We start from the raw sequence: 13,706 nt of genomic DNA, 5'->3' as shown, positions 1-13,706 counted from the left end.
AATGCCCTCTATATCTGAATTTATTCCTCCTGAATCCTAAGGGAGGTTTTTTTTATATATGGTTTAGTTTTTCCCTAGAGCATGTAGTTTGGATCTTTGAAATAATAATTCAGTGATTGATTGATTCTTTCATTTTCTGGAATTGATTCTTTGTGTACTGCTTCATCATAGTGATATAAAATTGCTAGCTGCTTGGAGGCTGGTCAAAGAAAGATTGTCTAAGGAACTCAGGAAATCATCCTTTGAGGAAGGATATAGTCCAATACTGACAGAGTACATGTTTGACATGAAGGAGAAGCAGGGACAATTTTCAACATTTTTGCTACATTTATCAGAATAGGAAAGATCTCTGAAATTCAGGAGAGCTACTGTCATTCATAATATTGCACAGAAAAGACAAGTGGTCTGATCTGTTATAAGGCCATATGTTATTATGGAAATCCATCTACCTCCAGTCATCCCTCCATTCATATTCATGCTCCTCTTAAATGAAATTGCCATGTCTGATTACTCTTTAAATATAATGCCATTCTCAAATTTTGTTCGATGGCTTTATTTTTGTGTTCCTTAATTTTACTCTGTTTGTATTTGTATCCATTAGGGGAGGAGTACAAATGTATTGATTTAAAATAGCAACAACAAATCAGTTTTCATCTTTATCTCTGCCTAGAATAGGCTTCTGTTAAAATCTGACTTTTTATATACCCATGTTTTCCCGAAAATAAGACCCTGTCTTATATTTTTTTGAACCCTGAAATAAACACTTGGCCTTACTGCCATGCACCCAAAAGCCCGATTGGGCTTATTATCAGGGGATGTCTTGTTTTGGGGAAAACAGGGTATACTTCCCAAAAGGCAATCCTGGCTGGAAACTGATGCTTTCTTCATGAAAAATGGGCCATCATATGCAAAGCCACACTCTCAACAATCAGTGGTTTAGAGCTGTTTGTTTTTCAAATACTTTAATTGCATGGTCTACCCATAAGTGATCAGTTTTGAAAATTATATCTCTATACTAACTACAACCAGATGGATGGAGGGAAAAATAAGCTATGTTTTAAAAGAACTAATTCTTTCCTCCATAAGAGTAAAAACAAACAAACAAACAAAGGAATACCAGTATATGCTTGCTCCTATTGTTTGCTTAGTTTTGGGTTAATTTTATAAACATTTCCCCTGCAGACAAATCAAACAAAATCCAGATTTATATTTCTGTATTGGGTTAGTGAGGGCTGAGAAGCCATTTTTTTGTAGACAATGTCCATAAATAGTCCAATATCATATAGGCTGCTAACCTGATATACAGGCAGCTACTTCTAGCTTCTTTGAGGAAATATAAAACCCAGATTAGGAGTGACAGGTTTTTTTAAATAGAATTGAGGCTGGTACTTGATTTTTTCATTAGCAACTGCACAAAACAAAAATGTCTCATATGTTCATTCTCAAAAGAATTCAATTACCTATATTTATAAATAAGAGGCTAATGCAGGAACATGTGGTCTCACAGAAGAAACAATTATTGTGGAAGATACATAGTGCCATGTACTGGTCCAAAGTGGAACAAAATTTAGGGGCATTAAGCTGACTTTAATACTTGGATGGGTTTTATCTGCCAATAGTATGTGATCTGTTATATTTATCTGGAAAATTACACTCAACTGCTGGTATGACTCATTCAGAATTTTGAGAATTCAAACCGAATATTTATCCTATATGAAATTGATAGTTCTACCCCACATTTTTTTAGAAAAGAAAAGACAATGTTTTTAAAAGTTTAGATTATGCCAATACAACTGAAATCAGAACTTCTGCCAAACTCAACAACTATTTCAGATATAGAGTTCAGATTTTTAGGAATTCTAGAAGAGGTAACAGCATTTCAGAGTAACTATTCTGAATTTTGTTTCAAAAGCTTATTCAACCTCTCTTTTGACTTTTTAAAGATAATATATCATAATATCATCTTACAGGTTTTTATGATAACAATAACCAGCCTCAAGAACTGATAAAGAATTACTTGAATCTGTGACATTCTGTGTTGTCCAGAATGATTGTCCAGTAGAGTATTCATATTTTAAGTGGAGGAAAGAGACCAACATGACAGTGGTCTAGTAATCTTTCTTACTGAGAGTGAAGGTTCATTCTCCAAATTCCAAGTTTGGAGAATGAACTTTCACCCTCATCCTACACCCGAGCTATAGATATTCGCCATTATTGCAATCTTTCTTACTGTCCATATGTGAGTGGGAAGAAAGTAGAAGAGCTATAAGAACAAAAAGTGTACTCCCTGTTCAGAAGGCTATCTTTTGTTTCCCTGGGATCATCAATAAGGAATAGCATTTGTCCTTGATTTGCTCTTCACTTGCATCTGGATTTTATTGTAGTCATTCAAACCTTGCTGACATTTTATGCAGATTATTGCTTAGCAATGTCATTGGATTTGCCCCTATTAAAAACCTATTCAGTATTTCTAATGAGTTGTACTCACATATATTTCAAAAAATGCATTTGATTCTTTCAAAGAATGAAAAGGCAGTGAGGTATCCAAGAGGGTATTATTTTCCCATCATAGCTTTGCATTATTTATTTACTTTATTTATATTATAGCAGTCACGATGCTTCAATGAGATCTTTGTGGTTCCAGAACAATAACAACAACAACAAAAGGCATGGCAATTTTCCTTAAAATGGTGCCCTCCAGACAGTTGGACTATCATCGTCATAATTTATAATCATGATAACTATTAATTGGAGAAGTCTGTACTTCTCTACTGAATCTACTGAAGACGTACTGAATATTGAAGATACATTGAAGAACAACCTAAAGAAACATCACCAATGCTTGTCTTGTACACAGAATGCTTGGCATATTTGTTAAATAATGAAGATCAAGATAATTAAAATAAGAATATAAAGTTAGTTTACTTCATCAAGGTTAAGATAGATATATTTTTATATCTAATAACCCTTAATGGATCAGGATTGAACTACAAGGCTTTAAAAATCTGTTTAAGAGATTTAATGGTAAGAGATGGGAAATGAGAAGAAGAGATCATTTGTTGTATTTTAAGAGAAAATGATAAGTTACTAAAATTGTTTTTACTTGTGATGAAGGAAGAAATTTTTTTATTTTAATTTCCTTTTTTTTTTAGTTTGTCATTTTTGTAATGTCAGTAATGTAAAATTTGTTTTGTTGTTGTTGTTATGTCTACTTGATATTGCTTTTGCTTCTAACATATAGTGTAAGATTATTTCCATGGATGATGAACATACTAACAGTATTGACATCTCAATGGATGGGATGACACTAATATCTAGGAGTGAACCAAGATAGAGTATGACTTGAAGTTTTGGGAAATTTACAGGGTACAGGTTCAGCTAGTCTTGGATCCAGTGTAGACAAATACATATTTTGGATGACAGAATGTTTTGGATGATGTCATGCCCAGCAAAGGGATAAAACTGGATTTAAGAAATAAAAAAGCAGGCTTCAGTTATCAACATGTAGTAAGATATCTGGGAATGGTTAATTAATTGATAATTGTTACACCCAACATGATCACAAAGCTGGTATAATGGAAACTCAAATGAGTAGTACTTCAATGTATTTCACAAAGAAACATGGAATCAAGAGTTCAAAGCCACTCTTGTGTTAAAGAATTTCCATCTTGGGAAACCCTCTAAAAATCTTGGCAGATTCCTTACAATCTTAGTGTACATGGTGCAATATTCATGACAATGTTTATTTCTCAGTAACTTATGCATATAAGGCAATGACACAGGCTGAAGCCAAGAATCCACAAATTGAATCATTTATGGAAGTGCATAAGCCAATAACCGCCGTTTGTATTTTTTTCAAAATTCTAAATGAGCATATCATTCATATTTAAAAGATGATCTAAGCTACCCAAAAAAATTGCCCATATCTAACAAGCGGAGAAATTTCATACCATAACCCCTTTCAAGCATGGTGAGACAATCTCTCCAGCTGAAGTTCAAACTATATTGACCTGATTGTGCAGTTCTTTTCTTTTACAGACAGGAAAATGTAACAAATAAAGCACAAAGTGACTTTTTATGAACTGGACTGAGAATTACAGCAAGAATGCTATCAAAATTTGAGAGCGCATACAAGCTATTTATGGCTGAAAAGGCTGTTTTTAGGAACCGAAAAGCAATGGATTACATCAAGTCTTTGAAATGGCATGCTATTTAAGATTCATGAAGACCCTAATTAGGGATTGAAAGATATGAAAGACAAACATAGGATAACATTCAAGATATTGCCAATATGATAGCATATGTCCATCATTTCAACCTTTATGCCTCTGTATCATCAAAGAGCTCACTAGAGAAGGAAATATGAGAGTATCAGTACCAGAACTTTTGGGTGGAATTTAAATGTTTATCTCACAATTATGGATTATTATTATTTTTATTCTGTCATATGTATAATACTATCAGCACTTCAGTGATTGTTGGCCTGAAGGCAATGTTTTCATAGCTTAGAATTCTTTAAACATTTATTGGTAATAATGGGCCCCAATGTTCTAGTCTAGAATTCAACCAGTTTGCCAGAGAGGAATTTTCACCATACCATGTCTAATCCAAATTGCCCTCAGGTCTTTTGGAAAAGCCAATCTGAAGTTAAAAGTATTGAGGAGAAAAATAAAACTGGTGGCAGATGTCTATATAAACACTATTAGTTGTACTGTACAACAGACAATGGCTGTTCCCCAAAGAATCTATTCCACCCTGTTCATAGTTTGATGAATTATTGAGAGGAAGGAAAAATCAAAGAATTCAAGCAGAAACAATCTTTTGACAGAGCTGCCAGAGCTGAAACCTGAGATCCTATTTGTCTGAAAGGGTTTTGCCCCAATTTCTGGGATCAGCAGAGAATTATTAAAACAAAATATCATTGCATAATTTTATTTGGTGCAGATGGACCAAGGAAAGCTCTGTTGGGATTAGGATGTTATATAAATGCCTAATGACTTTCAAGATGTTTCACAAGAAACTCAAGACTTCCCTGAAATACACCTTCAAGAGAACCCTATTGATGATAGGAATAAGGAAGTCCTTCTAGAAGATAAAGCTCCCTAAAAGAGATAGTATACCTGTAGGGAAATGATTAAGAATGGTCCACTATTATAGAATAAATGCTAATATTTTTGTCTCTACAGTTGCTGGTTGTGAAATATATTGTGAGATTGTTTTTTGTTTTTTTTTTAACAAGGAGAAGAAGGCATGGTTAGTATAATTTAGAGATGTTGCCAAGCTAGGAAGACTAAAATGGTTATGTGGAAATAGCAGCTCATCAGCATCAGTATTTTCTCCATAATCTTGCAAGTGGTCCATGATTGCTGGTTTTCTTTTGAAAGCTTATCTCTGGATATGCTGGGAGAAATCCAAGCTGTGGAAAAGGCACCAGAGACATTTTACTTAATCTGCATCCAAAGACACTGAAAGGATAACCTAGGATGAGGGTTGGATGAAGGGAAAGGACATTAATATCCTCTTGTGTGGGAACGTAAGCAAATGGCCTCTATCAGAAGCCCACTCTCCTGACTTTCCCTCAAGAGGGCAATTGCACAATAATCTTTTCTAGACCACCTGCCTTTTCTTCTGGCATCTTTTTTGCATCCACTTTAAAAGGCCTTGTGATCTTTCTAGGCTCTTTTGCTTCCTTTCAAGCAATTGTATCAGAGGTGGTATTCAGCAGGTTCTGACCAGTTCTGGAGAACTGGTAGTGAAAATTTTGAGTAGTTCGGAGAAACGGTAAATACCACCTCTGACTGGCCCCGCCCCCATCAATTCTCTGCCTCCCGAGTCCAAGCTGATCAGGAGGAAATGGGGATTTTGCAGTATCTTTCCCCTGGAGTGGGGTGGGAATGGAGATTTTACAGTATCCTTCCCCTGCCATGCCCACCAAGCCATGCCACGTCCATCAAGCCACACCCACAGAACCGGTAGTAAAAAATTTTGAAACCCACCACTGAATTGTATGAGTTATGTTTGTGAGTCTAGAGTTTGTAATCTAGAACCAATGCAGCGTCATATCCTTGGCGATGAATTACTAAGTACAATCAGGGCTTACTGGCCATCTAGGAGGTTGTATCGTCCTTCAGATCCAGGCCTAAATACACATGTCTTTCCTCTCTTCAGCAAAATGAAAGAGTACAATTGGCAGTTCCTTTTATATTTCTGTGCTTGCCTGTGCTTCAGGGCAAGCATGTACCAGTTCTTTACCTTGTCAGGGTAGCAAGTTGCTAGGATGAGATCAGGAGAGCTGGGAGGTCAGGCAAGCCAAGAATCCTTCCAATGAAAACTGGAAATTGCCTTCTCAAGCACCAGGCAGTGATTACACTGCCATTCCTGAAATGGCATTTACAGCTTTGAAACATCATTATCTACATAGGATTTATCTACAGATATGACTCTAAGAGATATATCCTCTATACAGGTAGTTCTCAATTTACGACCACAATTGAGCCCAAAATTTATGTTGCTAAGTGGGAAACTAGTGAGCTAAGTGAGTTTTGCCCCATTTTATGACTTTTCTTGTTAAGCGAATCACTGCAGTTGTTAATTTAGTAACACTGTTTTTAAGTGAATCTGGCTTTCCCATTGACTTTGCTTGCCAGAAGGTCACAAAAAGGGGTCCCATGATACCCCAAGACACTGCAATCATCATAAATATGAACCAATTGCCAAGCGTCCAAATTTTGATCACATAGCCATGGGGATGCTGCAGTGGTCATAAGTGTGAAAAAAAGCTACGACACTTTATTCAGTGTCTTTGTAACTTTGAATGGTCACTAAATGAACTACTGTAAGTCGAGGACTACCTGTATAGCATGGCAGTAGATAAAAATGGTTTGCAATTGAAACTCCTCAGTTACTACAATCCTCATGCAATAATGGGCCGATTTTGCCCTGCAGGTGAAACTGCCCATAAACAAAACACAAAAGAAAAGAAAAGAAAAGAAAAGAAAAGAAAAGAAAAGAAAAGAAAAGAAAAGAAAAGAAAAGAAAAGAAAAGAAAAGAAAAGAAAAGAAAAGAAAACAAAACAAAACAAAACAAAACAAAACAAAACCACAGTCCCTCCAATATTGCTCAGCAGTTCCTCCAGTGGTGGGTTGCTCCTGGTTCTGTCCGGTTCTATAGAACCGGTAGTAAAAGCGGCGGGAGGCTCCGCCCACCCGCCCGAACATCGTAATTGACTATCTGCACATGCTCCCATTGTGAACCGGTAGTAAAGGTAAGTAGAACCCACCCCTGAGTTCCTCCATATTATCTACCCAAGCTTTCATTTCCCTCCTTTTTGCCTTGCTAGCTGTAAAGTTCTATTTATCTTTGATAAGCAGGCAAGAATAATTCCTGAGCCCTGGTTGTTACTGACTTCATTTAAACATCTTCTCAAGGATGTTCCCCAAAGTGTGCAGCACAATAATAATATTGCTTGAACTAGGTCACAATTAAAATCATTGAATTAACATGCTGCCAAAAAAAAAACAAAAACCACATGAAATTATAGGAAGAAAGCAAAGAGCCAGATTACCTTCCAAAATTGGGGTGAACTGGTACAGGTGAGTATGTATGCATGCATAAGATAGAGAGATACTCAGTATTTCAAATGGTCTCCTTTCTGCTATCTTGATTTGAGTGTTTGGCTTGCTTGTTTTACAAGACCATGCTTCATCTCTCTCCATTGCTGCTAATTAAGCTGTGCAATATTTTCCATGTGAAGTCACCTGACTTGAAATAAACACATTTCCAGCATCAGCAACTTCTCAAGTGAAGAATCCAGCTGGATTTTAAGTGCTATTTCTATGATGGGAAGAAGCCAGTCCTTAGCAGGGCTGGCTTGGAGTAAGCTTTACACTGCGCCTACTTGAAAATGATTATAAATATGTGGATCTCTTTTGCTTTTTTTTTTTTTTCCCTTTCCCAGAAACTATGTTAGATTAAATTTACTGGTTTGAAAAGACATAAAATAGGCTGGCAATATTAAATCGGATGTTATTCTTGGTAGCTACATATATATTTTTTCTATTTTCTTTGGAAAAAATGCAACCATCGAAAGTGTAAGCTGCTCCTTTGAATGGTTGGGATGGTGCTTGGCAACTTTCCTTTCTCATATTATTATTGCAGAGCACAGATTTAGAGCTCTAACTGATTTTTTTTTTCCTAATAGATGGCAGAGGCAGAAAGATCGGACGAGAAAAATGAGGTTCAAGAAGAACTGGCAAACCTCAAGATAGATTAAACAAAGCCAACTTGGATAAAATAAGAAGGGACCAAAAATGAAGTGTAGTATTTAAAGATAATCAATCTGACACTAGGGGGGAATAACCCATATATGCCATGCACAAAGTCTGTCTTGTTTGCCTGCTTTTTAAAGGCTTGATTTAAGATCTTCTTCCCTATATTTCCAGGCTGGACTAATATGAACTCTGAACTCTGCTAAATTATCAAAAGCCACGACTTCTACTTTCTTTGCGATGGGACAGGAATGCAGGAAAACAAGAATAAATATTCTACAGAAGTCTTCCATAACCTAGTATCTGCACTATATGTTGAATTACATTTCCCATAAATTCATACCCGTTTTCCCCGAAAATAAGACCCTGTCTTATATTTTTTGAACCCCAAAATAAGTGCTTGGCCTTATTTTCGGGGATGTCTTGGTATTTTGGGGCGCATGGAGCAAGACCGGGCTCCTCTTACCATCTTACCTGATTTCCAGCTCTGTCTCCCTAACCCTAACTAGAGAAAATGGCGGGGACCATCTGTGCATGTGGTTAAATATTTTCAGGGAGGGTTTATTTTTGGGAGGGGGGCTTATTTTAGTGCATGCACTCAAAAGCCCGATTGGGCTTATTATCAGGGGATGTCTTATTTTAGGGGAAACAGGGTAATCAAGTGTGTTTATTGGACAATGGGGTTTAGAATGTAGAAAATTGAATCATAAGGCTGGAAGAGATCCTGGGTATCTTCTACTCTAGGGGTGGGCAATTGTGGCTCTTTTACAAGCCAAGCTGTCTCAGGAATTCTGGGAGTTGAAGTCCACAGGTTGTAAAAGAGCCACAATTGCCCACCCCTGTTTTAGTCCAACCCACTGCTCAAGGCAGGAGAACTTATACAATCCTGGTCAAATGGTTGTCCTATCTATTTTTGAAAATTCCAGTAATGAAGCATCTACAACTCTGGGATGCAAACTATTCCATTGATTAATTGTTCTCATTGTCAGAATTTTTACTTCTTGATTTTGGGTTTTGCCAATTAGGTAGTTTGTTGTTATAGAAAATGGTTAGTTAATATTAATATACAAAAGTAAAAAAGTTGAGGTTTGATGCTGTTCTCTTAGTCTACTGCACCAAAAGGAGTTGGAAATCAACACTTTTATTTCTTTTTTTCCTTTTTTCCTTACACCTTTTCTCCTTTTCCTGCCTTATTTTTCCATTATTTTCTTTTGTATTTTTGTATTTTATATTCTATTTGGATGAACTAATACAATTTTTGAATTGGAAAAAAAAATCTTCTTACTTCTAGGTTGAATCTCTCTTTAACAAGCTTTCACCCATTACTTCTTGTCCTGCCCTCTGGTGCTTTCGAGAATAAGTCAATCCCCTCTTCTCTGTGATAGTTACAGTCAAACAGACTTTCAAGTCTGGTACAGCTTTCACTGTGGTTCAGTGTGAAAGTTGGGATTGTCCAGTTTTCAAACAAGCTTTCTGAGAAAGTGTGATCGATTTGATTCCATTTGCAGTGATTTTAGCATGACACATTATGCATTGGAAACGTGGTGTCAATTCTTTACATGGATATGTATAGCTGTGACATTGCGTTTCTTAACTTTTGCGGTGCTAACAGGATCAAGCAAAATAAAATAATTTATAAAATAGAACAAAGCAAACTTTTATTTATATCATGAGCTCAAGTCAAACGTTAGAGAGAATAACCAGGTCCTCATGAACAGTCTGAATTTTTGGAAGATTGGTACCAAACCCAGATTCAGACAAATGTCACCATCTTTAAAACAAAAACAAGAATGACAAACCGGTGGCTGTAAGAAACATTGAAACGCTTAAACGCTTTAAGAAAGACAAATCATAATATCATGGTACTTCAAAAGTACTTTTGAAGTACTTTTGCTTCAATACATTTTAACATTAAGCAAATTGCCCTGAAGTTAATCCAACATTTCAAGTCATTTATAGGCCAGATGCATTTTTTAAACAAGTCAATGGGCTTCCAATCTTCTTCCCAAAAATTCAATTGATTCACCTTTTTTTTTTCTTCCAGCTTCCTCTGGAAGCTGACGGAGACATCTAGTGGCTGTGTAGCACACTGTAAATTTAAGAATGTAGAGCAGTCTTTTTTTTCTTTGGAAATTTCAGTATTTTGGGGTTTTCATTATTGCGCACATAAGTAATTCAACAGTAGACAATATCGCTTTCCTTTTTCTACTCTTCATCACTTAGTTTGAAGTATAGTTTTCAAAATCCTTTCACATAGAAAAGAGACATGTAGATCTTCAGTTTACAAGAACAGACAGATCAGAAATGGATGGAAAATAATTTAAGAAAAAGAGATCAAAGCCTAGACTGACGAAAATTCATTCTGGGACAGTTGGCTGATTCAAACAATGATCATGTGCATAATTTTAATGCTTCATAATAAAGCGATCCCATTGATTTAGAGGCCCATTTGTCTTGCATTCGGATGGCTATAAATAGCTGCCACATTGGAAAGGAAAGGATGTGCAGATTTAATTTGCTTTTCCAGATGAGATGACTACAGATATAATTTTGCTTGGCATGTCACTGGCAATACTTGCTGGTATTTTTCAGAGTTATTTTGGGAATGGCGATGAGAAGATGAATTGCCAATTGGTTATTTTGGCCTGCTTTATTTATTTATTTGGTTATATAGTAATACTTGGAACATGTAAGAAATGTTCCTGTATAATCAAAGCTTTACTTTAGTCTCATTATGCTAAAATAGGCCTCTGATAACCGCAATCACTGAGCATCTGCTGGAGTCCACAAACTAAGGAGGGACATCTCTTTCCCCACTTGAATGGATGAATTGCTGATGTCACCACAGCTTGAGGTAGTTGAACTCTTGTGCTCATATACAGGTGGGCTGCCAAGTTGGAAGCCTATAAAGCCCTAGGCTTTAGTTTGCCAGATTCTGCAGTAATCAATAGGTAGAGTTCAATACAATCATAAGAGATATATTAGCAGCTTTTCCCTTTGATTTGGAATCTGCTATTGTAGTTCTGCATCTGGTGCTCAATAGTTCTCATGAGAGAGAAAGGGCAGCTTCATGGAGTACTTTCTCTTTAAGGAACATATTATAGATAGATAAAATAGTCTTAGATCATAGTATTGTTACTCAGCCAATAAGGGAAAAGTCTGTTTGTTGTTAACATTTAGTCTTCAATTTGATTCACAGTCTGGGACTGGTAAAAAGTCAACAGCTCAAGTCCTAACCAAGGACCTAAGAGCTATTATGGTAGCGTCTGAGTATATAGGCAGTGCCGAGTAGAGTGGGTTTTGTTTTGTTTTGTTTTTTCCAAAGTCAGGATATTCAGATTTAATAAGTTCGAAATTTCCATGTATCTAGGCAACCGTTTGAGTATTGCTCCAAGGGCTTCTACTACTATTGGTACAGCCATTGATTTCTTCCTCTATAATTACTCAACTTCAATTTGCAAATCACAACATTTTAATATTTTTTTCTAGCTGTTTCTCCTCAATTCGTGCATCACCCGGAATTGCAATATCAATGAACCAGATCTTCTTCTTCTTCTTCTTCTTCTTCTTCTTCTTCTTCTTCTTCTTCTTCTTCTTCTTCTTCTTCTTCTTCTTCTTCTTCTTCTTCTTCTTCTTCTTCTTCTTCTTCTTCTTCTTCTTCTTCTTCTTCTTCTTCTTCTTCTTCTCCTCCTCCTCCTCCTCCTCCTCCTCCTCCTCCTCCTCCTCCTCCTCCTCCTCCTCCTCCTCCTCCTCCTTCTTCTTCTTCTTCTTCTTCTTCTTCTTCTTCTTCTTCTCCTTCTCCTTCTCCTTCTCCTTCTCCTTCTCCTTCTCCTATCCTGACTATTTAATATATAATTGAAGGTGGCAAACATACCTAATGACCCTGCTTCCTATTTTCTCCACAACAACACTGTGAGGTGGGCTGGGCTGAGAGGGAGTGAGTAGGCCAAAGTCACCCAGCTACTTTCATGCCTAAGGAAAGCATAGAATTGATTGTCTCCCAGTTTTTAGATCAACACCTTCAGTACTGCATCAAATTGGCTCTCCGGTTTACCAGGTTCAACAAATTCAATATGAAGAAAACCTTTTGAGAAGTAAAGGACAGAACATTTCAGGTATTTGAGGCAGGAATCCAAATTGAGATTGTTCCCAAGCATTCCATTTCTGCAAACCTGGGAGCCTTGCTAAGAATATTTAGTTTCATCATTTTTTTTTCTTCAATGGACTTACATGCCAAGCCCATAATCTTGTTCCTTGATTGTATTACCTGAGTGCCTCCACTGCCTAAAAATCCACTTGTAGTTTGAATTAAACACAACAATAATTGGAGCCGAACGGTCTGGAATCTTACAAAGTTTGCAGCCAAGGTCATCTCAGCTCTTTTCTCACACCCCTTTGGCCAGAATGTGTTTTTATCAAACTCCTTCATGACATCAGAGGTGGGATGATTGGCAAAGTAGGCTGAATTTTCAAGCAAATTTATCATAAAGGCAATTAAAAGGAAAACAAAACCAATTATGGGAAAGAATTTTTGACTGTCATTCCCACAGAGGAACATATGGGCTGTGCAGACCTTCTCATCCTTTTGCAGTAGCCTTGCAGATTTGAAAAAGAAATCTCAAAGGCCTGAGAAGAAACTAGAACTTTTAGAGTTAGGCAATATGATAGCCAGATTGAAACGGCCCTCACAGTTTGGTGTCATAGGCAAAGGAGGTGGGTATGGCAGAGAGAGATATGACAGAACAGAACAGAACAGAACAGAACAGAACAGAACAGAACAGAACAGAATAGAATAGAATAGAATAGAATAGAATAGAATAGAATAACAGAGTTGGAAGGGACCTTGGAAGTCTTCTAGTCCAGCCCCCTGCTTAGGCAGGAAACCCTACACCACTTCAAACAAATGGTTATCCAACATCTTCTTAAAAACGTCCAGTGTTGGAGCATTTACAACTTCTGGAGGCAAGTTGTTCCACTGATTAATTATTCTAACTGTCAGGAAATTTCTCCTTAGTTTTAAGTTGCTTCTCTCCTTGATTAGTTTCCACCCATTGCTTCTTGTCCTACCCTCAGGTGCTTTGGAGAATAGTTTGGCTCCCTCTTCTTTGTGGCAGTCCCTGAGATATTGGAACACTGCTATCATGTCTTCCCTAGTCCTTCTTTTCATTAAACTAGACATACCCAGTTCCTGCAACCGTTCTTCATATGCTTTAGCCTCTAGTCCCCTAATCATCTTTGTTGCTCTTCTCTGCACTCTTTCTAGAGTCTCCACATCTTTTTTACATCGTGGCGACCAAAACTGGATGCAGTATTCCAAGTGTGGCCTTACCAAGGCATTATAAAGTGGTATTAACACTTCACATGACTAGAAAGCCTCTGCAATGGCTACCAAATTCAATAATGAATCAGAACCTCCTGAATTTAAACTCTTCTCTTCG

The sequence above is a fragment of the Pantherophis guttatus genome, chromosome 1 (assembly GCF_059756535.1).
Source record: "Pantherophis guttatus breed Tessera chromosome 1, ASM5975653v1, whole genome shotgun sequence".
Classification (NCBI taxonomy): Eukaryota; Metazoa; Chordata; class Lepidosauria; order Squamata; family Colubridae; genus Pantherophis; species Pantherophis guttatus.
The sequence above is the reverse complement of the archived record's forward strand: the minus strand, read 5'-3'. Positions refer to the sequence as shown.